The 25,594-nt window shown below is 37.1% G+C and overlaps 1 pseudogene; it reads left to right on the forward strand.

Moving 5' to 3' along the window:
- Positions 1-3,894: 3,894 nt before the first annotated feature.
- On the forward strand, positions 3,895-25,096 carry LOC101046916 (glutamine synthetase pseudogene; annotated as a pseudogene).
- Positions 25,097-25,594: the final 498 nt, after the last annotated feature.

Raw genomic sequence — 25,594 nt, forward strand, 5'->3', positions numbered from 1 at the left:
CAGTGGATTATGAAGAAACATGTTGATTTTAGGCAGCTGCCAAAAGGAGTCAGTTTCTTATATGCCAATGTATCCTACATATTAATTTTTCTTTTGAAGAATATACTGTGGTCTATGTGTGGTCCATAGGTTTTTAGGTCAAGAAACTTCAAATATGCTAAATAGATAAGATGTGTTTCTGCATATGTGTGTGTCTGTCTGTGCATGTGTGAGGTATGTGTCCCTTTCAGTGGCATATATAAAATACTCAATGCAGATGTTATTAACTCTCCCCATCTCTAGAAAAATCCTATAGTAATATGTAATAAACACTTTATTCATTATTTTAAAAGCCATATTATTAAAAAAGAATAGAGTTCACTTTTAAAATTATGATTTAGCATTCATGTACAGATTAAAATTTCCACATACCAAAAAACTAACTGTACAGTCGATGCTCTATTTCAACAGTCTCAAATTTTAAATGCAATCACTTCAAGTAACCACATACTATGACAGCATTTTAGTAACTTATGTTCTGTTGCTTCCTATTTATAATCAGTCCCACTATTATTTATTCTGAAATGTCTGTGCTTCAGGAATTTAAAGAGGCACAGGGATTTGGACACCATATGCTTACAAATTCACAACCACTTTAATCTCAAAGCACATGTATTTTGCTGAGTGTGTATGTGTTGTGGTAAATGGTATACTTGAGAGTTCTTATAATTAAGTTTTATGTAGAATAAATTATATGTGGAATGACATCATGAAATGTGCCAGCTTGGCACTTGTGTGTGTACTCACAAAACATAACAGCAGCCACAAAGATGGCTTAGAATTTAGAAAAAGGAAATACATTTTAGAAAAGTATTTTATGACTGACATTGTTTAGAATTCCTGACCCACAAACATAATAAAATGATAATAAAATGTAGGCCATCTTTTGACGAGTTTATCATGATTTTAAAATGTATAGACTATAAAACTCATTTTTTTTCTCTCCAGACACAATGCTTACGCCCAATCAAATTATTTTGATTGAGGATTTATAGGTGTTCTCCTGCTCAAAAAGCCTGCTAGGTCATATAAATTGGTACAAGATTGAATACATCAAATTGTTCAGACCTGCCACCCTGTGGTGCCTAACCCCTACACCCTCCTTAGTAAGACCTATGAACATAAATGGTTCTGTGTGGTGGATCTAAAAGATGTATTCTGCGCATATCTCCTAGACTTCAGGAGTAGGAATCTCTTTGTCTTTGAAGGGGAACCTCTTATAACTAGGATTTTATAAATGGGATCTTATAACAACAGTACCGCTAGACTGTGCTGCCACAAGCCTTCACAGAAGCCCCAAACTTATTTGATCAAATCTTAAAAAATGTACTAGAGGAATTCCAACCTTCCAGGGAAACCCGGTTGTTACAATATGTAGATGATATTTTAATTTCTGGGAAAAGGAGAGCCAAGATATCAGAAACCACCATAAGCTTGCTTATTTTCCTAGGTCAAAGAGGATTGCGAGCTTTAAGAACAAATTGCAGATTGTAGAAAAAGAAGTTAAATATTTAGGACACTTTATTAGTGAAGGGAAGCAGAGAATAAATCTAGAGAGAATTTGGAGCTATTGAGTGTGCCTTTCCTAAATAAAACAAAGAGAGAATTCCAAATTTTTTTAGGTTTAACTGGCTACTGTAGGTTATGGATTGACTCATATGCTCAAAACACTAAGATTATATATCTCAAGTTACTAGAAGAGGAACCTGATCCCTTCCAATGGTCTCCAGAGGAAATTCAGGCAGTGAATTTCCTGCTAAAGCAGACTCTCTTCATAGCCCTGGCCCTGGCCCTCCAATCATTAGAGAAACCATTCCATCTGTTTATAACAGAAAGCATCCTACACCAGATCAGTAATATATTAAATCAAAAAGCCAAAAGATGATTAATGGATTCTCAGATTCTAAAATATTAAGCCACATTACTAGAAAAAGATGATTTCATCATAACAAATACTTGCCTGAATCCAGCCTATTTTTCTATGGAAACGAGATGAGAACAAAGAGCCATCAGACCATAACTGCTTGGAAATCATAGAATACCAAACCAAAGTTAGACCAACTTAGGAACGCTCCAATGCATGACAGCATAAGGCTGTTTGTGGAGGGGCCATCCTGAGAGATACATGGCAAGTAACATAATGGTTATGCTGTCATTGATGGAAATAAACAATCCATATGTGAGAAAGTTAGATTACCTAATGGCTGGTCAGCCCAAACCTGTGAATTGTATGCTCTTAACCAGGCCATAAAACTCCTTGAAGGCCAGGAAAATGCCATATATATTGATTATAAATATGCCTATTAAGTGATACATACTTTTGGAAAAATTGGAACAGAGCAGAGACTCATAAATAGCAGGGGAAACAAATTGGTACATGGGAAACTGATCAAACAGTTTTTAGAAAGCCTCCTGCTTCCATCAGAGGTAGCCTAGTTCATGTAAGAGTCATAAGAAAGGGAACACTATAAAAGCTATAGGAAACAGACTTGCAGATGAAGCTGCCAAGTAAGCCTCCCTGGAGGAAGAAATTAGACTATTTACCCTGATTCTAGACATCTCTAAGGTAGTATTAAGGCCTCAATTTACCAGAAAGGAGAAGAAAGAATTAGACAGGATGGGGTGACTCAAACTGAAGATGGGAAATGGGTATTTTCTGATGGGTGACAAAGCATAAGTAAACCCCTGATGAGAGAACTAATTTCTGTATTACACAAAGAAGTCCCTGGGGATCCCAGGCTTTGTGTGATGCAATACTTAGGAATTAAGGTTGTGTATGGATTTATACACTTACTAAACAAGCATGTGGAAGTTGTGTAACTTGTCAAATAGTAAAGAAAAAGGTGATTAGAAAATAGCCCACAGGAGGAAGACCTCCCAGACTAAGACAGTTTCAACGTATTCAAGTAGGTTTCATAGAAATGCCCAAAGTAGGAAGACTACAGTATTTACTGGTGATTGTAGATCACCTTTCTGACTGGGTAGAAGTCTTTCCCCTTCCAACATCCACCACCAAAAATGTGGTCAAAATAATATTAAAACAGAGTGAACCTAGATTTGGCCTGGTGGAAAATACTGATTCAGACAATGAGAACCACTTTATCTCAAGGATGTTAAAGAGAATTATGGAAGATTTACAGATTGGATGTGATTATCACAGTCCTTCACATCCCCCTTCCTCTGGAAAGGTGGAAAGAATCAATCTCTCAAAAACCATATCATCAAACTAGTCTTAGAAACTAAAATGCCTTGGACCAAATGCTTCCCAATAGCACTCCTTTGGATTAGGACAGCCCCAAGAAAAGACTTGGGATTGTCCCCCTATAAGTTATGATATGGATTCTCACACTTTGGCAGAGCTACAAACCTCACTGCTATTGCAACCAAGGATCAATTCTTAATAAATTATATACTGGCCATGTCCTCTACCCTATCATTCATTAGATTTAAAGGACCTCTGACTCAAACTCTGCCTCTTGAGTTTGTAGTATACCACTTCCAGCCTGGTGACTTGGTGCTGAATAATATTCGTAAAGAAGATGAGCTTCACTTAAGCTGGGAGGGTCCCTATCAAATGCTCCTGACCACTGAGATGGCCATCTGAATAGCTGAACAGGGATGGATTCACTATACTTGAGTCAAGGGACTGATAAAAGAGACCCTGGAAGAGAGGGAAAATGACTAGTGGAAAGTATATGGGTCACCTGAGGAACTCTTAAAGTTAATTCTGAGAAAACTCTAAAAAGAAAGCATGGGATGCTCCCATTTCTGGAAGTTAATATGGCTAGAATAGCCTACTATACAAAGAGCAGAAGGTCAAAATGGAAATTGGCAGGTGACTCCTCCCTACCCAAGATGGTAGCACCCCAGATTATAAGATTTAATGCCTGCGAGGTCTTACCTTGTGGGAATTTGGAAAATCAGAGACAGCTCTCACAGGTAGATAAATATCTTTGCCCTGAACCAGATACAAGTTACAGTAGGGCATGACCCTGCCCTAGCTGAGATGATGTATGATGGACTCCCCAATTTCAAGGTTTGACAGTAAACATGATGTGGGTAACTCTAAGATGGAGACTGCTGAATAATAAACTACATCTGTCCAAGGGCCCCTTGCCAAATAACTGCCAGAATTTAGAATGCAATCCTATACTCATCACCATGGACAATGCAGCTATTCTAGACCAAGAACCAAAAGTAGTATCTTAGGTATATAGATTAGGGGCAGATATCATAGGGAAAGACACTCCTAGGGTAATTTGTTCTCAAACTAAGCAAGAATACAATCTCCCATTTGCCTGGGACTACTCCAACCCCAGACCCCAATAAGCACTTTAGTCCACCAAATAATGACCCTTAAAGGGTAAAAACAATAGAGGTAGAGGATTTAAGGCAAACCTTAGAAACTTAGATATGGTACAGAGATGTGAATGCCTGGGTCGAATGGGTCAAATTTTCAGTACAAGCTCCCAAGAAGAATAACTGCTACATGTGTGCTGGGGATGATCTTGGCACACAGGGTTCCATTTCCCCTAGGATGGGATACCAAAGGAATGCATTCCATATTGGCCCTATACCAGGACAAGGATGCATGGGGAAATGAAACTTCTGAGAGTCTGCCATCGCTCTTTCCCACATTGCAGAGGACAGGTCCCAGAGCAATGACCCCTTTCTTTACAGGAAATATTAACCACTCCTCTTGCCTCTCTAAGCAGGGGGCAGAGTTTATTAAGCCTGTAGCAGAACTCTTGACTTGTACCCACATTCTAAACATAACTGGTAAGTCAGGCAATAGCAATTACTCAGCTTTCCGTATAGCCCAGGCTGATGTCTGGTAGTATTGTGGGAAAATAAATCTCCATAAGCTGTCCAATTGGACCAGGACTTGTGCTCTAGCCCTTCACCCTGTCATTTCATAAGATACATGAAAATACACATGGTCATAAAAACCCAAGAAGTTTGCCATATTCTTTTGATTCTAATATATATATTGACTCAATAGGAGCCCCTAGGGTAGTGCCTAATGAATTTAAGACCCGAAACTAAATAGTTGCTGGGTTTGAGTCAGCACTCTTCTGTTGACCAACTAGCAATAAGAATGTGGATTAGATTTATTACATCTATTATAATCAACAGAGATTCATCAGTTATACTCAGGATTCCCTCAAAAAGGTGGCTAGTCAGTTAGATGCCACCAACCAAATGACCTAGGAAAACAGGCTTGTGCTAGACATCATACTAGCAGCAAAAGAGGGCATATGTGTTATGTTGGGTGGAAAATGTTGTACTTTCATTTCCAGCTATACTGGTCCAGATGGGACCATCACAAAAGCATTACAGGGACTGACAACTCTAGCCAACTAACCGTCAGAAAATGCTGAAGTTGATGACCCATTTACAGGTTGGCTAGAAGGTTGGTTTAGAAAGTGAAAAGGCATGGTATCTTCAATCCTTACACCCTTCATAATTGTGGCAGGAGTCATAACATCAGTGGGATGTTGTATTTTCCTTTGTGTGAGGGAACTAGCACAAAGATTAATTGAAACAGCTGTTAATAAACAAATGCCCATGATTACCAGCAAAATAACCTGCTACTATTAGAAACCAAATTAAATTCACCTTCCTATGAGAAAGAAGGTAAACTACTTCCAGAGCAACTTAAATACCAAAAGGGTTTAGATGAAAAATCAGACCAAAAGAAGTAAGTAGAAAAGAGGAGGGATTTATGAGAAAACATTTTAAATGATCCATTTTCAAGGTATGATATATCCAAGTACTGGCAGCCAACCTGTGGATGTGACAAATTGCATGGCTCACACCCCTAGAAAGTTATGAATAGTGAACAGAATGTAGAGGAGGGGGTCAGCCCGTAAAAGAGAATTAAGTTTTGTTATTGGGAAATCAAAACTTAAGTGGGAAAGGGGACTGGAATATAACCCTGTAAGGAAGATAATAAAACTTAGGCGATGCCCAGGAAGATTGTAATCCCATAGTAGTCAACCAATAAGAAACTGAGGAGGGACTTGTGTGCTAGGAGATAAATTACCTGTTGTAACTCCCCGAGATGTGCGTGCCTACCAGACACTCTATCTTTCAAGACCGCCATTAAAAGTCTCGCTTACACTGTTCTTCATGTCTTCAAGTCCATTATTTGGATTCAGATGGGTGAACATGTTTCTCACACTGACCTACAGAGAAAATGATGTAACTTGGTCATTAAATTGGAAAACCAAAAAATTCACTATTCTCTTAAATTCCTTTATTTTGGGCAAGTAAGACTTAGAGAAATTTTACAAATCTCCTACCTCTTTCTGAATGACAGCATTCTGGGAGCCTAACAAGAAAAAAAGCTCAAAAGTATCGTAATTGGTGAGCTAGATTTATAATTTATGGAATAATTTATTAAACGTGCTAAAGAAATTGAAGACTATGAAACAGAAATATACACTCTTTTTCAGGAAATATATGCAAGGACCTGAAATATTATTTATGATAATTTAAAAATTGTGACTAATGTAAACCTCCATTAATAAGGAAATAAATTATTGAAAAATAATGTGGCAAAATATTATGTGGTAGTTAAAAATAGTCAGCTAGATCTTTATGTATAAACCTAGGTTGATTTCTAAAACAAAAGGCAAATTGAGAAGTGAAATTCACAATTTGATATCATTTACATAATTTTTAAGATAAACAATCTAAAAATTATTTATGGTTACATACACACGTATGTGCATTCATAGAACATATGTATAAACGTATCTAGCAAATGCATATTTGTCAATCAATAATGCATGTCACATACATTCATATGTCTCCATAAGCTACATATGTATGTACACATGATTACAAATACGTGTGTGTGTGTGAGAGAGAGAAAAAAAAAGAAACAGAGGGGAAGAGAGAGAGAGAGAGAGAGAGAGAGAGAGAGAGAGAGAGAGACAGACAGAGAGAAAGACACACAGAGAGAGAGAGACCTTAAACATTAAAATAGAAAACTACATGTCAATTATGGAGGTTTCTTATGAAAAGGAAATTGTACTGTGGAGGAAAACCAAATAAATCTCACTTTATCTGTAATCCTGTTCCACTTTATAAAATGTTCTTATGCAGAGTTTATTTCAGGTTAACATTTGTTACTTCAGGGTGATAGCCACACTGATTTCTTTATAATATTATGTGTTGTATTTTGCTTAATCTTTTTTCAATAAAACAATGATGAACTCTTCACAAAAGCAGTGCATTATGGCAGAAAAATGCAACCAGTGGATATGGTAACTCAAGGCATAGCTTGTACATGGGCACCTAGATAGTGGGTGATAGGGGGATTTTTATTGCTACCGAAATAAATATAAGTCCCCAAATTTTAGAATCTATTGTAAAAAAAAATCACTAAGGATTAATAGTAATTAAACAAAAACAATGAATCTTTTAAAAAACTTGACTTAAAGTAGATTTAAAGATATTAAATTTAAATTATAAATTTGAATTAATAGTGATTAAATAAAGGTTATTTTTATTCACCATTCATTCATGCTTATTTTACAATTTTAAACTTTTATTTAAAAAGTAGAAAAACTTTCTCATTTCAGCCCTATAAAAATTCTGGTCTCTCACTGGCTAGCTACTTCCCCCTAGGGTAAAAAATAGAATGAATTTTCATCTTATCTGATCAACCACTTTACCTTAGGAGTTGGAGTTTTGTGAAATAAGCAATCTGCTCTGATTCTTCACCAAAACTTTGAAATATCTAAGTTATAAATCTTAAACACATATGGTAAATTCATACCTGAGTTTGAATGACAGTATTTAGGAACACTTTGAAAACAGAAAAAAAATGTAATTTTATGTTTTTCTAACAAGCAGTATAATAGTTAATAAATTTCTCTATGTTTAAAATTGAGGTTTTTTCTAACATTTTTCATGTGACAAATTAGAAAGACAATCATAATTTCTTCCTTGTCTAGTTACAAAAACAAACAAACAAAACAAAACGAAAACAAAAACTATACTATGAGAGACCACAAACATGCATTTTATTTAGCATCTTTTTGTTCATGTACCACACTTCGAAACTAGTACTGATGCAGTTAAAAAATACACACACTTCAATACAATGATAATTTTCCAGGTTACTTCATGCAGTAAGTAGTATTTTATTTTTAATAAAATACACCAGATAATTCCTGTCTGTTCTTTATATTTTGAGTTAATAACGTTTACCTTATTGTCATTTAAGATACTTCACAGGCAAGACCAAAGAAACCTTGAAGAGCCAGTATTATATGTTACATCATCTTTCAAGAACCATTAATATTAAACATTGATGGCATTTTAATAAATTTTATTACCTAAGGTTATAGACTTCCTCAAAATTGTCTTTCCTATTAGCTATGTTCATCTCCTCTCTCTCTAAAAATAGCCATAAACAACTACTAGTCTACTAATAGGTTTTAAGTTGTGAGGTATCTATAACCCAGGTGATTAAGTCATATGTTAAAGATACACTGAGCCAAGAAACAAACAAAAATATGTAGACTTGAAAACAGTCAATAAAGGAACATGAAAAAAGTCTATTTTAGGAATACTTCATTTCTCAGTATTATTGATATTTTCTTTAACTCTCAGATACTCAATTTTATCAGCAATATTGTTTATCTAATGCAGTGAATTGTTGTTTAGGTTAGAATTAGCCATACAGTAAGATACTTCTATTACCTGTTTGAAGATGTCTATTATTGCATTCTTGGTTAAGTAAGTAGTAATTTTTTTCCTTTGGTAATATGTATTGGCATAAACTAGTTTGATTGAATAAAACAGATTTATTTTTTAAAACAAGTCACTCAAGCATACTGGTAAAAATATTTGTCTAAATATCTTTAAAATATGTACATATTATGGAAATGATGTTGAAAATACAGAATTTTTAGTGCTTTGGACTACTGAGATTTATATTCAAATGCTCGGCAATTATTTCTCATGTCCAATTCTTGCTAAGATAGTTAGGACTGGAGAAGCTCCAAGCTTCAGCCACCTGTTGTATGGACATTAGCTGTCACTGAAGAAACCCTAATCACCATCTAACTTTATAATAAATTGTCTTTTCTTGGCCTCCATGAGCTTTCCTATGAGTGATTCTTCATCCCATCATTGAACCACATACAGCTCTATTAATAACTATAAATAAAAACAAGATTCAAAAGCAAATCCATTTCCTCAAAAGAAGCTTCTTAACTCTCATGTAAATTTACACATACCTTCTACATTACTAGCTCTCAACTTTAAAAATAATGTGATTTATGACTCTTTATCAAAGTATTAATCTAATGGAATTTACCTCCTCCTAACTTAAGAAGAAAAATATTTTTAAAATTTTGCCCCCACAATAGTGAAAACTTGTTCAAGTTTACTTGCTTTCATATAGAAGTGACTGAGATATTTCAAATTATTTTACATGGATTTATTGGGCAACAAGTTACATATACTCCTTACGACAATGTTATACTTTTCCAAAAGCACTAGATATTATGGGCCCATAATTATTTTCATACTTCAAATTGTGGTCTTTGTTGCATGACTGAAGAAATGGATGGGTAAAGAAATTTATTTCCATATGTTTCTTAAAAATTCACATCTAAAAGCTATAATTTCACATTGTAGTCATATACATTAACTATGTATTTATTTATAAAGGGAATATTCACATGATCTGCCTGAGGGCCGCAGGACCTGCTCACAGACATCACCGGTCCTCATGTGCCCTACCTGGGGACCTGGGGACTGTTCCATCCAGACTACTGCCAGTACCACCAGTTCCCATATGTTCCACCCAGGACCAAGAGAGTGGTCAAACTGGCCTGCCATTGACACTGCTGGAGCTCACTTGTGCTGAAGGAATTAATTATGAATGGACTGACCCTACAAATAATGCTTATGGTAGCCAGGCATGGTGGCAGGTGCCTGTAGTCCCAGCTAGTCAGAAGGCTGAAGTGGGAAGATTGCTTGAGTGCAAAAGTTTGAGTCTGCAGTGATCTGTGATCACACCACTCCACTCCAGCCTAGGTGAAAGAGTTAGACCACATCATTAAAAAAAGTAAAATAAATGTTTAAGAGAATCCTACATCTGGAAGCAAAATATGTACCATCACAAAAACACACTATAGTATAAACTCCCTGAAATAGCAGATACACAAATGAGAAAGACAAAGAAATTAAACTAAGACCCAACTATATGCTGCCTACCAAAACATTAACTTCACCTAGAAAAAACACATATACACTAACAGGGGAAAATAAAAGCTATTCCATGAAAATGGAAACAAAAAGGTTGCAACCCCAGGAATGTAAAGATATAACACCCGCTGGGGGGAACATTATCCCTCTCCTTAGGGTGAAACTCACAGAAGATTTCCTTGTCTTTGACACATAAAAGACTCAGAACTCAGCCCAGTATCTGGTAACCCTCTTCAGGACCACTCTCACTACTGAGAGCTTTTCTGTCACTTAATAAACCCTACTTTTCCTTTCTCACTCTCTGGTGTCCCTGTGCCTTCTTCTTGGTTGTGAGACAAGAAATCAAACCTAGCTGAATTAAGGAGTAAGGAGACTGCAACATTTTCTGTTATGGTGATCTGTGGTTAGTGATCTTTGATGTTACTATTGCAGTTGTTTTGGGGTACTATGAATTTTGCTTTTGTATGCTAACGTATAACATATAAAAGCATATTAACATATAAAAGCCAACTATATTAATAAATATTGTATGTGTGTTGACTCTTCCATGGAACAATCATTTTCCTGTCTCTCTTCCTCTCCTTAGGCTTTCTTATTCCCTAAGACACAATATTAAAATTCAGCCAATTAATAGTCATACAATGCTCTCTAATTATTCAAGTGAAGAGTCACATGTCTCTCACTTTAAATTAAAAGATAGATGTGACAAAACTTAGTGAGAAAGACATGTTAAAAGCCAAAATAGATCAAAGACTAGGCCTCTTGTACCACTTAGCCAAGTTGTGCATGCAAAGGAAAAGTTATTAAAGAAAATTAAAAGTGCTACTCCAGTGAACACACAAATAAGAAGAAAGTGAAGCAGTCTTATAGCTGACATAGAGAAAGTTAAATTCAGAACATTTCCTTAAGTCAAAGCCTAATCCAGAGTAAGAACCTAATTCTCTTTAATTCTATCAAGGGTGAGAGGTAAAGAAGCTACAGAAGAAAAGTTTGAAGCTAGCAGAGCTTGGTTCATGAAATTTAAGGAAAAAAGCCACATTCATAATATAGAAGCGCAATATGAAACTGCAAGTACTGATGTAGAAGCTGTAGCAAGTTATCCAGAAGATTTAGCTAAAATCATTGATGAAACAGGCTAAATGAAACAACAGATTTTCATTGAAGATGAAACAGCCTGATATTGGGAGCTGAGATAGCTGACTAGATGCAGCCAGAAAAGGCATCTTCTACCAAGAGACCAGACCATCAAGAAGACTGGCACACTGTGAACAGATATTTAAAAGAAAGGCCTTGAGGGTGGACAGAGGCATGATGCAGACTCTTGGCTGAAGATGGGGGAAGCTGCGAAGGAGTGAGATTAAGTAGGTCAGGAATGGCCAAATCTTGCCACTGACTGCAAGAATTGGCCAGAGGAGGCTCCACAACATCCACAGACACTTAAACTTACAGGGAGTGATGTTTAGAGAGGTCACAGGGAAAGGTCTGCAGCCTGTGCCAAGCTCAGAGGATTTGGCACTGGAATGGCTGTCATAGAGCATAGCCAGGGACACGGATTCCCTAGGGCTCATCATGCTCCCTAGATGGCATTAGACTTTGTTTGCTGTTACATCTGGACAGAGCAGGGCTATCTTGCCCATGGTGCAGGAGTAGTCTGGTATAAATGCCCCCTTGTCTGCCATACTCTCCTGGGGTTCCTGCCTGGCCTGGCCTGCTTGCAGTGTAGCTTTGGATGCCCAAACAGGATGCTTTCTGGCTGTTACTGCTCTTTTGCTGGAAGACTGTGCCATACCATCAGAAAGCTCCAGCAGATGGTTTCCCCACCAAGTGCACACACCCACCCACAGCCTCTCCCACTGGAGCCTCCCCCTACTGCTTTGTTGCATGTGCATTTGCCTGTAACCCTCCATTGCATTATCAGCACATGTGTACCCTGCTGAATCCCCAAACCCATCAGCAACCTGCCCTTGCGGGAACACCACTACCTTACCCACACTGACACATGCATACACCTCACAGTGCTGATGCCCCTGCCAGCATGCATACATGGACACCCATCGGCCTCTACTGACAACCTGGCCCACTGCCCCACATGCACTCTGCTGTGCTGCTGCTGCTGCGGGTACCTTGTGTGAGCACAGATCCCACTGTCACCACATCAGCGCTTTGGCCAGAACCCCCTGTAAGAGTGTTATTGCCAGTAGACTTGGAACACCTAGGTTCCTCCAGAAGAGCAGCTGTTTAACCTAGAGGAGCCATAGAACAAAGCAGTGGACCAGGTACCAGCTCCCCAGGGTTAGAGCAGGCAGGCTAGAAGTTCTAAACTGAGCCTTTGACCCATGCAATCTTTCAGAAATGAAGTGAGTCAGCTAAACCCCCATTATACCACCGTCAAACTCTTAAGGTCATAAAATAATAAAAATATATTTTTAAAAACCATCGAAGTAATAGCAGCTTCACAGATTAAGGGAATATCAGCTCACACACCTAAGAAAGAATCAGTGTAAAAACTCTGAAAACTTAAACAGCCAGAGTGTCATATTACCTCCAAGCAACAGTACTAGTGCCCCAGCAAGGACTCATGAAAAGGCTGAAATGGCTGAAATGACAGACATATAAATTAGAATCTGGTTAGGAATGAAGATCATTAAGATTCAGGAGAAAGGTGAAACCCAGTGCAAGGAATCTAAGGAATCTAATAAAACAATGCAAGAGCTGAGAGACAAAGCAGCTATTTTAAGAAAGAATCAGCTGAACTAAGGAAGATGAAAAACTTATTACAAGAATTTCAAAATACATTCAGAGGTATTAACAGTGAAATAGATTAAGCTGAGGAAAGAATCTCAGAGTTCAAAGACCACTTATTCAAATTAACTCAGACCACTAAATGTATAGAAAAAATAATTAAAAATGAAGAAGACCTCTGAGAAATATGGGATTATATAAAGAGACTAAATCTACAATTTATTGACATCCCTGAGAGAGAAAGAAAGCAAGCAGCTTGGAAAACATATTTGACAATATTATCCACAAAATTTTTCCAACCTTACTAGAGATCTTTATTCAAATATAGGAAACACAGAGAACCCCTCTATGGTAATATACAAGATGACCATCCATAATACATATAGTCATTATATTCTCCAATGTCAACATGAAAGAAAAATTATTAAAGACAACAAAAGAGAAGGGGCAGATCACCTACAAAGGAAACCCCATTAGGCTAAGAGTGGACATTTCAGCAGAAGCTGACAAACCAGAAGATAGTGGGAACCTATTTTCAGCATTCTTAAAGAAAATAAATCTCAAATAAGAATTTCGTCTGCAGCAAAACTAAGCTTCATAAGGGAAGAATAAATAAATTTCAGAAAAGCAAATACTAAGGGAATTCAATACCAGCAGATCTGCCTTACACGAGGTCCTTAACAGAGTGTTGAGCATGGAAACAAAAGACCATTACTGGTAACCACACAAAAAAAATTAATTACATAGACCACTGACACTGTAAGGCAACAACACAATCAAGTCTGCATAACAAACAGCTGACAACATGACATAATCAAATCAACACATATCAATATTAACCTTAAATATAAACGGGTCAAACACCCCACTTAAATGGCACAAAGTGGAAAGTTGAGTAAAGAGCCAAGACTCCCTGTATGCTATCTTTGAAAGACTTATTTCACATCCAATGACACTCATAGGCTGGAAGTAAAGAGATGGATAAAAATGTGCCAAGGAATATTGGAAAAAAATCCATTTTTTTTTGGAAAGGAAAATGGAAAAAAATCAGGGGTTGCTATTCTAATATCAGACAAAACAGATTTTAAACCAACTATAATCAAAAATGACAAAGAAGGGTATTACATACTGGTAAAGGGTTAAACTCAACTGGAAGACATAACTATCCTAAATATATATGAACTCAACAAACAAGCACTCAGATTCATAATGCAAGTTTCTAAAAAGAGACTTTGATTTTCACACAATAACAGTGAGAAGCTTACACCCACCCCTATCAGCATTAGACAGATCATTCAAAAAGAAAACTAACAAAGATATTTGAGACCTGAACTTGACACAAGACCAAATGGCTCTTAAAAACATCTACAGACCTCTCTGCCCAAAAACAGCAGAATATGTATTTTTCTCATCTGCACATGACACTTACTCTAAAATCAACCACAAATTTGACAATAAAACAATCCACAGCAAGTTAAAAAATAAATAATACCAGGCACACTCTCAAACCACAGCACAATAAAAATAAAAATTAATACCAACATGATATCTCAAAACTATACAATTACATGTAAATCAAACAACCAAGCTGGAATGACTTCTCGGTGAACAATGAAATTAAGGCAGAAATCAAGAAATTCAAAATTAAAACAGAAATCAAGATATTATTGAAATTAATGAAAACTAAGACACAACATACCACAACAAAAAGTTAGAAAAATCTCAAATTAACAATCTAACATCCAACCTACAAGAACTAGATAAACAAGAGCAAACCAACACCAAAGATAGGAAAAGAAAAGAGTCCAAATCAGAACTGAACTGAATGAAATTGAGGCACGATAAAACCTGCAAAAGATCAACAAATTCAGGAGTTGGTCAACTGAAAAAATAAATAAATAATAAGATATACCACTAGCTACACTAATAGACAAAAAAATGAAAGAATATCCAAACACAATCACAAATGACAATGGCGACATTATCACTGAAACTACAGAAATTCCCAACCCTCAGAGACTGTTATGAACACCTGTATGCATACAAACTGGAAAAACTAGAAGAAATCAAAAAATTCTGGAATATACAATGTTCAGAGAGTGAATCAAGAAGAAAATGAAATGCTTAAGATACCAATAATGAGTTCCAAAATTCAGTCAGTAATAAAAAGACTACTAACCGGAAAAAGCTCTGGATCTGCCAAATTTTATTAGACATATAAAGAAGAGCTAGTATTATTACTACTGAAACTATTCTAAAACATTAGGCAGAGGGGCTCCTCCCTACCTCATTCTATGAAGCCAGCATTATTCTGATACAAAAACTTGGAAGATACACAATAAAAAGAATAACTCAGGCCAATATTCTCATGAGCCTACATGCAAAAATTCTCAATAAAGTAAAAGCTAACTCAATCCATCAGCACATCAAAAAGCTAATTCACTACAGTCAAGTAGGCTTAATTCCTGGGATGCAAAGATGGTTCAAGATATACAAATCAATAAATGTGATTGATCTTAAATACAGAACTAAAACCAAAAAACACATGATCATCTCAATAGACACTGAAAATATTTTGACAAAATTCTACATTCATTCTTGTTAAAACCCCCACTCAACTAAGCACTGAAGCAATATACATCAAAATAAGAGCCATTTATGACAAACACAGTCAACATCACACTGAATGAGCAAAATATAGAAGCATTCCCCTTGAGAACTAGAATAGACAAGGATGCTTTTTCTCACTGCTTCTATTTAACATAGTGCTGGAAATCTTAGCCAGGTCAAATAGGGAAGAGGAAGAAATAAAAGACATCCACCAGGAAGAGAGGAAGTCAAATTGTCTCTCTTCATGGAATATATATATATATATATATATATATATATATATATATATTTTTTTTTTTTTTTTTTTTTTTTTTTTTTTTTTTTTTAGACAGAGTCTTGCTCTATGGCCAGGCTGGAGTGTGCAGTGGTGCAATTCCGGCTCACTGCAACTCCCGTTTTCCGGTTTCAAGCAATTCTCCTGCCTCAGCCTCCCAAGTAATTGGGACTATAGGCACGCACCACCATGCCCAGCTAATTTTTAGTATTTTTAGTAGACACAGGGTTTCACCATGTTGGCCAGGCTGGTCTCAATCTGTTGACCTCATGATCCACCCATCTCGGCCTCCCAAAGTGTTGAGATTACAAGCGTGAGCCACCGCGCCTGGCACTGTCACGGACTATATAATTTTATACCTAGAAAACCCCCATAATCGTCACTCAAAAGCTCCTAGAACTGAAAAAGAACTTTAGCAAAGTTTCAGGATACAAAATCAGTGTATTCCAATCAGTAGCATTTGTGTACACAAACAGTGTCTAAGCTGAGAGCCAAATCAAGAGCATAATCCTATTCATAATAGACACACACACACACAATACCTAGGGATACAGCTAACCAGGGAGGTGAAAGATCTCTGCAATATGAATTGCAAACACTACCGAAAGCAATCATAGATGATACAACAAATAGGAAAATATTCCATGCTCATGGATAGGAAGAATAAATAATGTTAAAATAGCCATACTGCTCAAATCAATTTACAAATTCCATGCTATTCCTGTCAAATTAACAATGACATTTTTCACAGAATTAGAAAAAAATTCTAAAATCCATATGGATTCAAAAAAGAACCTGAATTGCCAAAGTAATCCTAAGCAAAAAGAACAAAGTCAGAGGCATCACATTATCTGACTTCAAACTACACTACAAGGCTACAGTAACCAAAATAACATGTTTCTGGTACAAAAACAGACACATAGACCAATGGAACAGGTTAGGGAACCCAGAAATGATACTATACTCCTACAACCATCTGATCTGTGACAGAGTGAACAATAACAAGCAATGGGTAATATACTATATATTCAATAAATGATGCTGGGATAATTGGCTAGCCATATGCAGAAGATCAAAACTGGACCCCTTCCTTTCACCGTATACAAAAATTAACTAGAGATGGATTAATGTCTAAAATGTAAACTTTAAAATTCTAAAAACCCTAGAAAAAAATCTAGAAATACCATCTTGCACATTGGCCCTAATGAAGACTTCATGACAAAGACTCCAAAAGTAATTGCAATAGAAATAAAACAGAGCAAATAGAATCTGTTTATCAAATAAATTACTGAATGCTTTAAGTCCACAATTGAAATCTACAGCTCAGAAAAAAAAAAAAAAAAGATTTAAAAATGCTGCTGGTCATTGGCAATGCAGCTAGTCATCCAAGAGTTCTGATGGAGATGTACAAGGAGATTAATGTTGTTCTCATACCTGCTAATACAACATTCGTTTTTATTCTGTGACCCTCACATCAAGGAATAATATGGACTTTCAAGTCTTATGTCTTAAGCAATACATTTCTTAAACCTATAGTTGTCATAGATAGTAATTCTTCTGATGAATCTGAGCATAGTAAATTAACAACCTTCTGGAAAGAATTCCTATGTTAGATACCATAAAAACATTTGTAATTTATGAGAAGAGGTTAAAATACCAGCAGTAGCAGGAGTTTGAAAGATATTGATTCCAATATTTGTGGGTGACTTTGAGTGGTTCAAACCTCCTTTCAGTGGAGGAAGTAACTGCACATATGGTAGAAATAGCAAGAGACATATAATTAGAAATGGATCCTGAAGATATGACTAAATTTCTGCAATCTCATGATAACATTTGAGATAACTGGCTTCTTATGGATGAGTAAAGAAAGTGATTTGTTATGGAATCTAATTCAAATATAGATGCTGTAAATACTGTTGAAATTCTAAAATATTTAGAATATTTCATAAATTTAGCTGATATAGCAATAGCAGGTTTTGAAAGAATTGTCTCCAATTTCTTTTAAGAGCTCTACTGTAAGCAAAATGCTATCAAACAGCATCCAACCCTACATAGAAATCTTTTGTGAGAGAATCAATAATGTAGCAAACTTTATTGTTTCATTTTAAGAAACTGCTAAATCTACCTCAGTCTTCAGCAACCACCACCCTGATTTGTCTTCAGCCATCAAAATTGAGTCAAGACTATCTACCAGCAAAAAGATTACAACCCGAGGAAGGTTCAGATGATTATTAGCATGTTTCAGCAATCAAGAACTTTTTCTCTATGATATATACATTATATAGACATAATGCTATTACACACTTAGAATAAAGTATAGTGTAAACATAGCTTTTATATGCACTAAGAAACTAAAAAATTAGTGTGACTCACTTTATTTCAATATTTGCTTCATTGTTGTGGTCTGGAACCAAACCTGGAATGTCTCTGAGGTATGCCTATACAAAAGATTTTACTTTTGGCAAAAATTTTTACATAATCAATTGTATATCCCAAGATAAATGTTTTATTTTTCTCTCTTAAGTTTTGTTGAAAATTAACTCACAGAAGCCATATTTGTTTCAGAAAAGGCATATCTATTGAAGAAAAGGCATATAAATGATTAACGTGTAAAGGGGAAAAATCACAGAGAGATTTACTGCTCCCCCACATGCTGTGTAGAAACTGGCATTCTATCTTGAAGTTGCAGAAAGAATAGGAGCTCAGAGCATGACCAAAACCAGATTATGGTGGTAAATGAGGTTATTATGGCAAGACAGGTTAGAGACGAGAGAGAAGAAGAGACTAGGCTAGTAAAAGTGGTCTTGTTATGAATGTGAAACCTCACAGGTAATAGTTTTAGAGAGAAAAAATGACAAATACTTTTATTACACTTTTAGAGATATCAGAATCTCAGTGAATCTTTTCCAAATGTGAATAAGGGAAGGCCTGGCTGCCTCAATGTAGATTTTCTACAGTTGTAAATCTCTCCCACAAAAGACAGCTTTACAGGGCTATATCTGTTTGCTGGCTCTCTGAACAGTCATCTCAAAATATGTCAGTGAAATATATATATATATATGTGTAAAATATTTTCATTTCCTTCACAAGCATAGTTTAAATAAGAAAATAAGGTACAATGTATGGAGTGAAAATATTTTTAAAATAACACAACATAGAATTTTATCTCTAATCATAGTTTTACAAAGAAGAAAGTTGAAACGGAATATTGTGGCATATTGTTTTAAGGTACATGCCTATTTTATTATAAAATACTATATAGATATTTGTCATATATGAGTGCATTAAAATATCACAGTTTTAAAAATTATAGATAAGAAGAAGGTAACTATCAAATATTGAAGGGAATATCTGGTTTTGTAATTTAGCTGGAAATCTGATAGAGCTAAGTATTTGGAGAAAATGTAGCTTACACCTACATATCAAAAAAAAATATAGTTTTTGAATAAGTTTTATCAACTAAATTATGCCTTATGATCCTGTATTGTAACATTAGAAAATCTCACTAAGTATTTCCCTATTTTAGGCTTCTCTGTCTACCATTTTCTCTTTCAATCCCAATTCAAACAGCATGATCTCATCTCGGTTTAGTATCTTACAGTACAGAACCCAGATAATTATTGCCTTTTTAGGCATTTATTGAAATGACACTAAAAAAGCTAATAAATTATTTTAAAAGATTGTTTTGTCATTAAATTGAGCTGTGATCACTGTACCCCACAGAAAAACTCCAGTACTGACTCAGTCTTTGAGTTTATCTTCTTCTTAAATCTTTACTTTTCCTCAAAACCTATTTTTTTCTAATATTGCATCAAAAATTTTAGCTATTAAAGCAATTCAGTGTGAAACAGACTCTGCTTCACATTTTCCTTTGTGAACATAATCTGGGAAAGACGAGAGCAGCTCATCTTTTATCACTTAAGATGCTTGATCGTCGCCTCCTCATAAATTACCATCTTCACTCCAAAGAGTTTATTGCCCTATTTTAATATGCCAAAAACAAGATAGCTGCAAATTTTCTTTTATGAAGACTTTTCTTCCTTCACAATAAATGTATTTGTCATAAAGTGATAAAATTCATGCTAATATAAACCTCTGGGATAACAACTTTTCTCCTAATAAATGCTGGCTGAGCTTTGTTGTGTGACTACTTACGAAAAGGTTACTGAGCAAAATATCTGAACAGTCATCTCATCAAAGATGATATATGGATGGCAAATATGCATATGAAAAGATGTTCCACACCATGTCATTAAGGAATTGCATGTTGAAATAAAACGAAATATCATTACACATCTATTAGAATGGCAAAAATATAAAATATTGATACCAACAAATTCTGACAAAGATGTGAAGCAACAGGAACTCTCAGTCGTTGTTTGTAGGAATGCAAAATGCTACAGCCTCGTTAGAAGCAAAATTTCCACTTTAGAAGTTGGAAATTTTTTGAAAACAAAACATACTCATATCATATGATCCAGCAATATTATATCTTAATATTCACCCAAATGAGAGGAAAATGTGTATAGACAGAAAACCTGCACACAGATATTTATAACAGCTTAATTCATAATTGTCAAAACTTGGAAGCAACCAAAACAAGATGTCCTTTAGAAGGTGAATGAGTAAATAAACTGTTATATCCAGGCAATTAAACATTTTTTTCAGTGATAAAATGAAATGAACTTTCAGGACAAGAAAGGCATAGAGGTGACTTATTTACAATCCAGCCGTTCATACAGCCTTCTGGGTGTCATTAAAGAGCTAGAATATATAAACAGTCAGGCAAGCTAGTCACTTCCCTTACTATGAGCACATATTATCACCCAGGCACCTTCTTCTTTTTTTTTTTTTTTTTTTTTTTTTTTTTTTTTTTTTTTTAAACGGAGTTGCGCTCTTGTTGCCCAGGCTGGAGTGCAATGGCAAGATCTCGGCTCACCGCAACCTCCGCCTCCTGGGCTCAGGCAATTCTCCTGCCTCAGCCTCCTGAGTAGCTGGGATTACAGGCACGCGCCACCATGCCCAGCTACTTTTTTGTATTTTTAGTAGAGACGGGTTTCACCATGTTGACCAGGATGGTCTCGATCTCTTGACCTCGTGATCCACCCGCCTCGGCCTCCCAAAGTGCTGGGATTACAGGCTTGAGCCACCGCGCCCGGCCAGGCACCTTCTTAATGTTGTTGAATTGTACCTTAACGGCTTGAAATGTTACTCAAATTTTCATCCACAAATAGCGTATAAAAGAGAAAATAAAATCACATGTAACTTATTGCTTTCAAGTTCTTTCTTTGCCAATATTGAAAACATTAACTTAACCTCTTTTATTCTTCATAATATGTTAGGAGACTCTAGAGAGGAGTAAATGAACAAAGTCAGATTAACAGAGAAAGAAATAAGGAGCAGAAGGTTAAACAAACTAAAAGGTTAAAAGAAAATGGTTACATATTTTAAATATCAGGCAGTGGAAAATGAGGCTAAGTAAGGGTTTAAGTGTGCAAAATTTACTTCCACTAAAACACCAATGTTTGGGAGACTTATTAAGAACAAGAGTTTTTTAATAACTTACTTGGTCTTCTTTCTGCCCTCTCATCCATCCACTACACGGAGAAAAACCATGTTGGGTCATGCAATTCTTTAATATAATAATTTAATAACTGTTCTTTTCTCAAACAGTCTCTCATTGGGATAAAAGTCCTTAGTCATTCGGACAGTTTTTTTCTTCACCTGCTAAGTTAGTCCTACTTTGTACTCTGTTGCTGACCCTTTCTGACTCTCTTTATCAAGAGCTGCAATCTCTATGCTATAAAAGAATCATAAGCAGCTCAAAGAGTTAGACCTCACAGCCTTATTTTGCCTGATCATGCTGTGGGACTGTGTTAAAGAAAAAAAAAACTGTCTTCACGGGTCCACAACCGGCGTGGTTTCAAAGGCAAGTACTTCCCAGCGCGGTGCCTCCATCCACCTCCCCGGCCAGGAACCCAGAGAAAGTTCTTTGCTTAGCTTTCCCGTGCGGGCTAGGTAAAATGCCAGGTGTGCTCCTTTGTTTAAAAAGCCCACTAAAAAGCCCTGGAAGGAAAGGCCTCTGTTCTCGGCCAGACAACCAATCCGGCATCAGAGTTGAAGATCAATCAGCCAGAGGAAGTTTGAAGGGACTCCTGTCATTGGACAAGAACGTGAATGGGGCAGGAATAACTTCAAAGTTAGAACCCCACAGCCCCTTCTTACCTGGGCTGATTTCCCTCTCTGAAATTCCCTCTCTGGGATCCCCTCCCACACCAATGTGGAGGCTGTGTTTCCCTCTCTACCTGTACAGCTATCCTCTTCAGATTTCCCTCCCAGGGTGGTGTGGGAGCTCTCTCTCTTTCTCTCTCTGCTTAATAAATCACTTTCTGCTAAACTCTTCCAGTCCCTGATATTTCTACGAACAGTAAGCTCACCACTGCCGGCACCTTTTCACCATTCCCTGGGCAAGTGAGGCCAAGAACCTGGAACACCTGGTTACAGTGCTGTGCTATAAAATTGCTGTTACCAAACCACAGACTACTCTTAATTGTAAAGGGAGGGATCTCTTTTCAGGTCCTAAATGGATAGTAGGGCCAATAACTCATATTTTTGCCCCCAAAAGTTATTTTACATATTTAATGCATCATCCTCTTTTCCAAAAAGTGAGAAATCAGGACTCAAAATAGGTACTTGTCTCTCTTCCTTTCCCCTAATACCTTCAAGCTGGGAAATCAACTGGCTTTGCTTCCACTCTGTTCTTTTTGCTTAGCTGACACAGGTGAATCTTGTGTCCTCTCCTGCCACAGGAAACCTGAATTACTGGAGTCCTCTTAAGTACATTTATTGATATGGTAAAGGAGAATAAAGAATTTGGAAAATCCATTCTTAAGATAATAGCCAGACTTTCAAAGCTATTGTTTTGTGCATAATCCAACTAGAATGTCAACAAACAGTGCTTGGTATTTCTTTTTGCATTCCGTCTGTAACACATTTTAATGTTCCTTTAAGTAGTGAAAGTAGGATAAGTCAGGGCAATGGCCAATAAGAAAACAAAACGGTAAGACGTTATAATTCTAAAATCAATCGCTTCTGTTTAAAGCTTATTTAAAGGCTCACCATATCTACAACTGAAAATTTATTATTTTTGCTTTATTGTTACACTTCATACATTTCTTAGTTTTTAAAATGAAAAAATATTTGATATTTTAAAAGTAAGAGTAACACAAGATTGATAATGAAATGCATTACTTTTTTCTTTTAACCTAACCAACTCCAGAAACACTTTTCTAAGAAGTAAATACTATTTTCTGTTTTAAAATAATTAAGGTAAATCCATGAATTATATGTCACTTAAGTGTGTTTTGACTATGGAACATACCTATTAAGCCCACTCCTCAGAGAACATTTTTATCAACCTCTGAAAACTTTCTTATATTCCTTTAGAGTCAATTTTCCACACCCCAGAGGCAAATAGTGCTCTGATTTCGATTACACCATGTTACTTCTGCCTCTTTTCTTAAAATTTATGAGTGATTACCTAAACTGTGTATCATTTATGTCTGATTCCTTTCACTTACATAATACTTTTGAGTTTAATCCAGGTTGCCACATGTGTTAGCATTTCCTTACTTTATAACACTGTGAATTCTTGCAAACACCATCAACTCTTCCTGTCCATGGGTTTGGCATCCTTGGATTTAACCAACCAAGAGTAAACAATATTTGGGGGAAAAATGTGTCTGTATTGAACATGTACAGATTATTTTTCTTGTCATTATTCCCTAAACAAAGCAGTATAACAAGTATTTACATAACATTTACATCACATTGGTTATTATACGTGATCTAGAGATGACTTTTAATCTATGGGGGCAGAGCCAAGCATGGAAAAGTGGAGGTCTGAGCATCACAGTAGGCCCCTCTTTTCCCTCCCCATCTTTACCCACCTGCTCTAGGCCTACCTTTACCCACCAACTCAGCCCACAGAACACCTGTCCATCACGAATCCCTCAGCAAGTTCCTGCTTAAACAAAAGCATCAAGCAGGTGCACATGTCCCTGCCTCAGGGTAAGAAAGTCCAGGCCAGTGTATCTGGATCAGTGTTATTGGAGAAGGACTGTGCTGCAAGATTGGTACCCTGGACAGTGAGCCCAAGTGAAAGAGTTGCCTGAGTGGAATTTTGATGGCTCTAGTACTTTACAGTCTGAAAGCTCCAACAGTGACGTGTATCTTATGCCTGCTGCCATGTTTCAGGACCCTTTCCACAAGGAACATAACAAGCTGGTCTTCTGTGAAATTTTCAAGTACAATTGAAAGCCTGCAGAGACCAATTTGAGGCACATCTGTAAATGGATAATGAACATGGTGAGCAACCCGCGCATAACACGCTGGTCTTCTGTGAAGTTTTCAAGTATATCTGTGAGGGTTAATGGACATGGTGAGAAACCAGCACCTCTGGTTTGGCATAGAGCAGAAATACACCCTCAGGGAGACAGATGGGCAGCCTTTTGGTTGCCCTTTCAATGCCTTTTGTGACACCAGGGTCCCTATCATTGTACTGTGAGAGCAGACAAAGCCTATAGCAGGAACATCTTGGAGGCTCATTGCGAAGCCTGCTACAATTGTATGCTGGAGTCAAGATTGCAGGGACTAATGTTGATGTCATGCCTGCCCAGTGGGAATTCCAAATTGGACCCTATGAAGGAATCAGCATGGGAGATCATCTCCAGGTGGCCCTTTTCATCTTGCATCATGTATGTGAAGACTTTGAGGTGAGAGCAGCAACCTTTAAATCGGAAGCCCATTCCTGGGAACTGAAATGGTGCAGGCTGCCACACTAACTTTAGCAGTAAGGCCATGTGGGAGGAGAAAGGTATGAAGTACGTTGAGGAGGCCAACACGAAAATAAGTAAGTGGCACCAGTACCACATCCATGCCTGTGATCCCAAGGGGGGTCTGGAAAATGTCTGGTTCCTAACTGGATTCTATGAAACTCATGGCAGAAGCCACCCATCTGGAGCAGCTGCTGCTATGATACCAGTTGAAGAGGGGGAGGTGCCACCAGGCTGTATGTCTGAGTTGGAGGGGTGGGAGCTACCCTCTCCCAGGTGCAGCTGTAGCCTGCTAGCCAAGGCTACGGACCTGGCCATCCCTGTGCTCTCAGGAATCTGGGAAGCTCCCCTTCCCCCAGACTGAGAAACGCCTGCTTCTGCTGTTGGCCTCTCCTGGATCCTGGTGCCCACTCTAATTTTGGAGCAAAGTTGAGGCTGAGCCCAGGCACAGTGGCAACCTGGCTGGGTATGTACACACTTGGGACAGTGCTGACATAACAGGCCCCTGCAGCCTCAGGCCCCTTTGGACTAGGGGCATCTATGAGCACAGAAGGGAGGCCAAGCAAGGGTGAGGGAAGCTCCATGAGGGCCTGCAGGCACCCTTGGCACAAACAGCCTGGGCTGCCTTAGATGGCAAATTGATGGTGGCAGAAAGCAGACAGGCTCCAGTGGGGAAAGGAGTGGTTTCCCAGTGAGGCCCTACCTTCAAGCCAGGGATGGCCTGAAGCATGGGGGCTGAAATGCCTGTTCTGCAGATCAGAATGTGAACTTCTGGTGCCTTTTCAGCTGCCCATGGCCACCCATGGAACCAATCAGCATGCATTTTCTCCCATCTGAAGCCCATAAAAACCCTGGATACAGC

The sequence above is a fragment of the Saimiri boliviensis genome, chromosome 5 (genome assembly GCF_048565385.1).
Source record: "Saimiri boliviensis isolate mSaiBol1 chromosome 5, mSaiBol1.pri, whole genome shotgun sequence".
Classification (NCBI taxonomy): Eukaryota; Metazoa; Chordata; class Mammalia; order Primates; family Cebidae; genus Saimiri; species Saimiri boliviensis.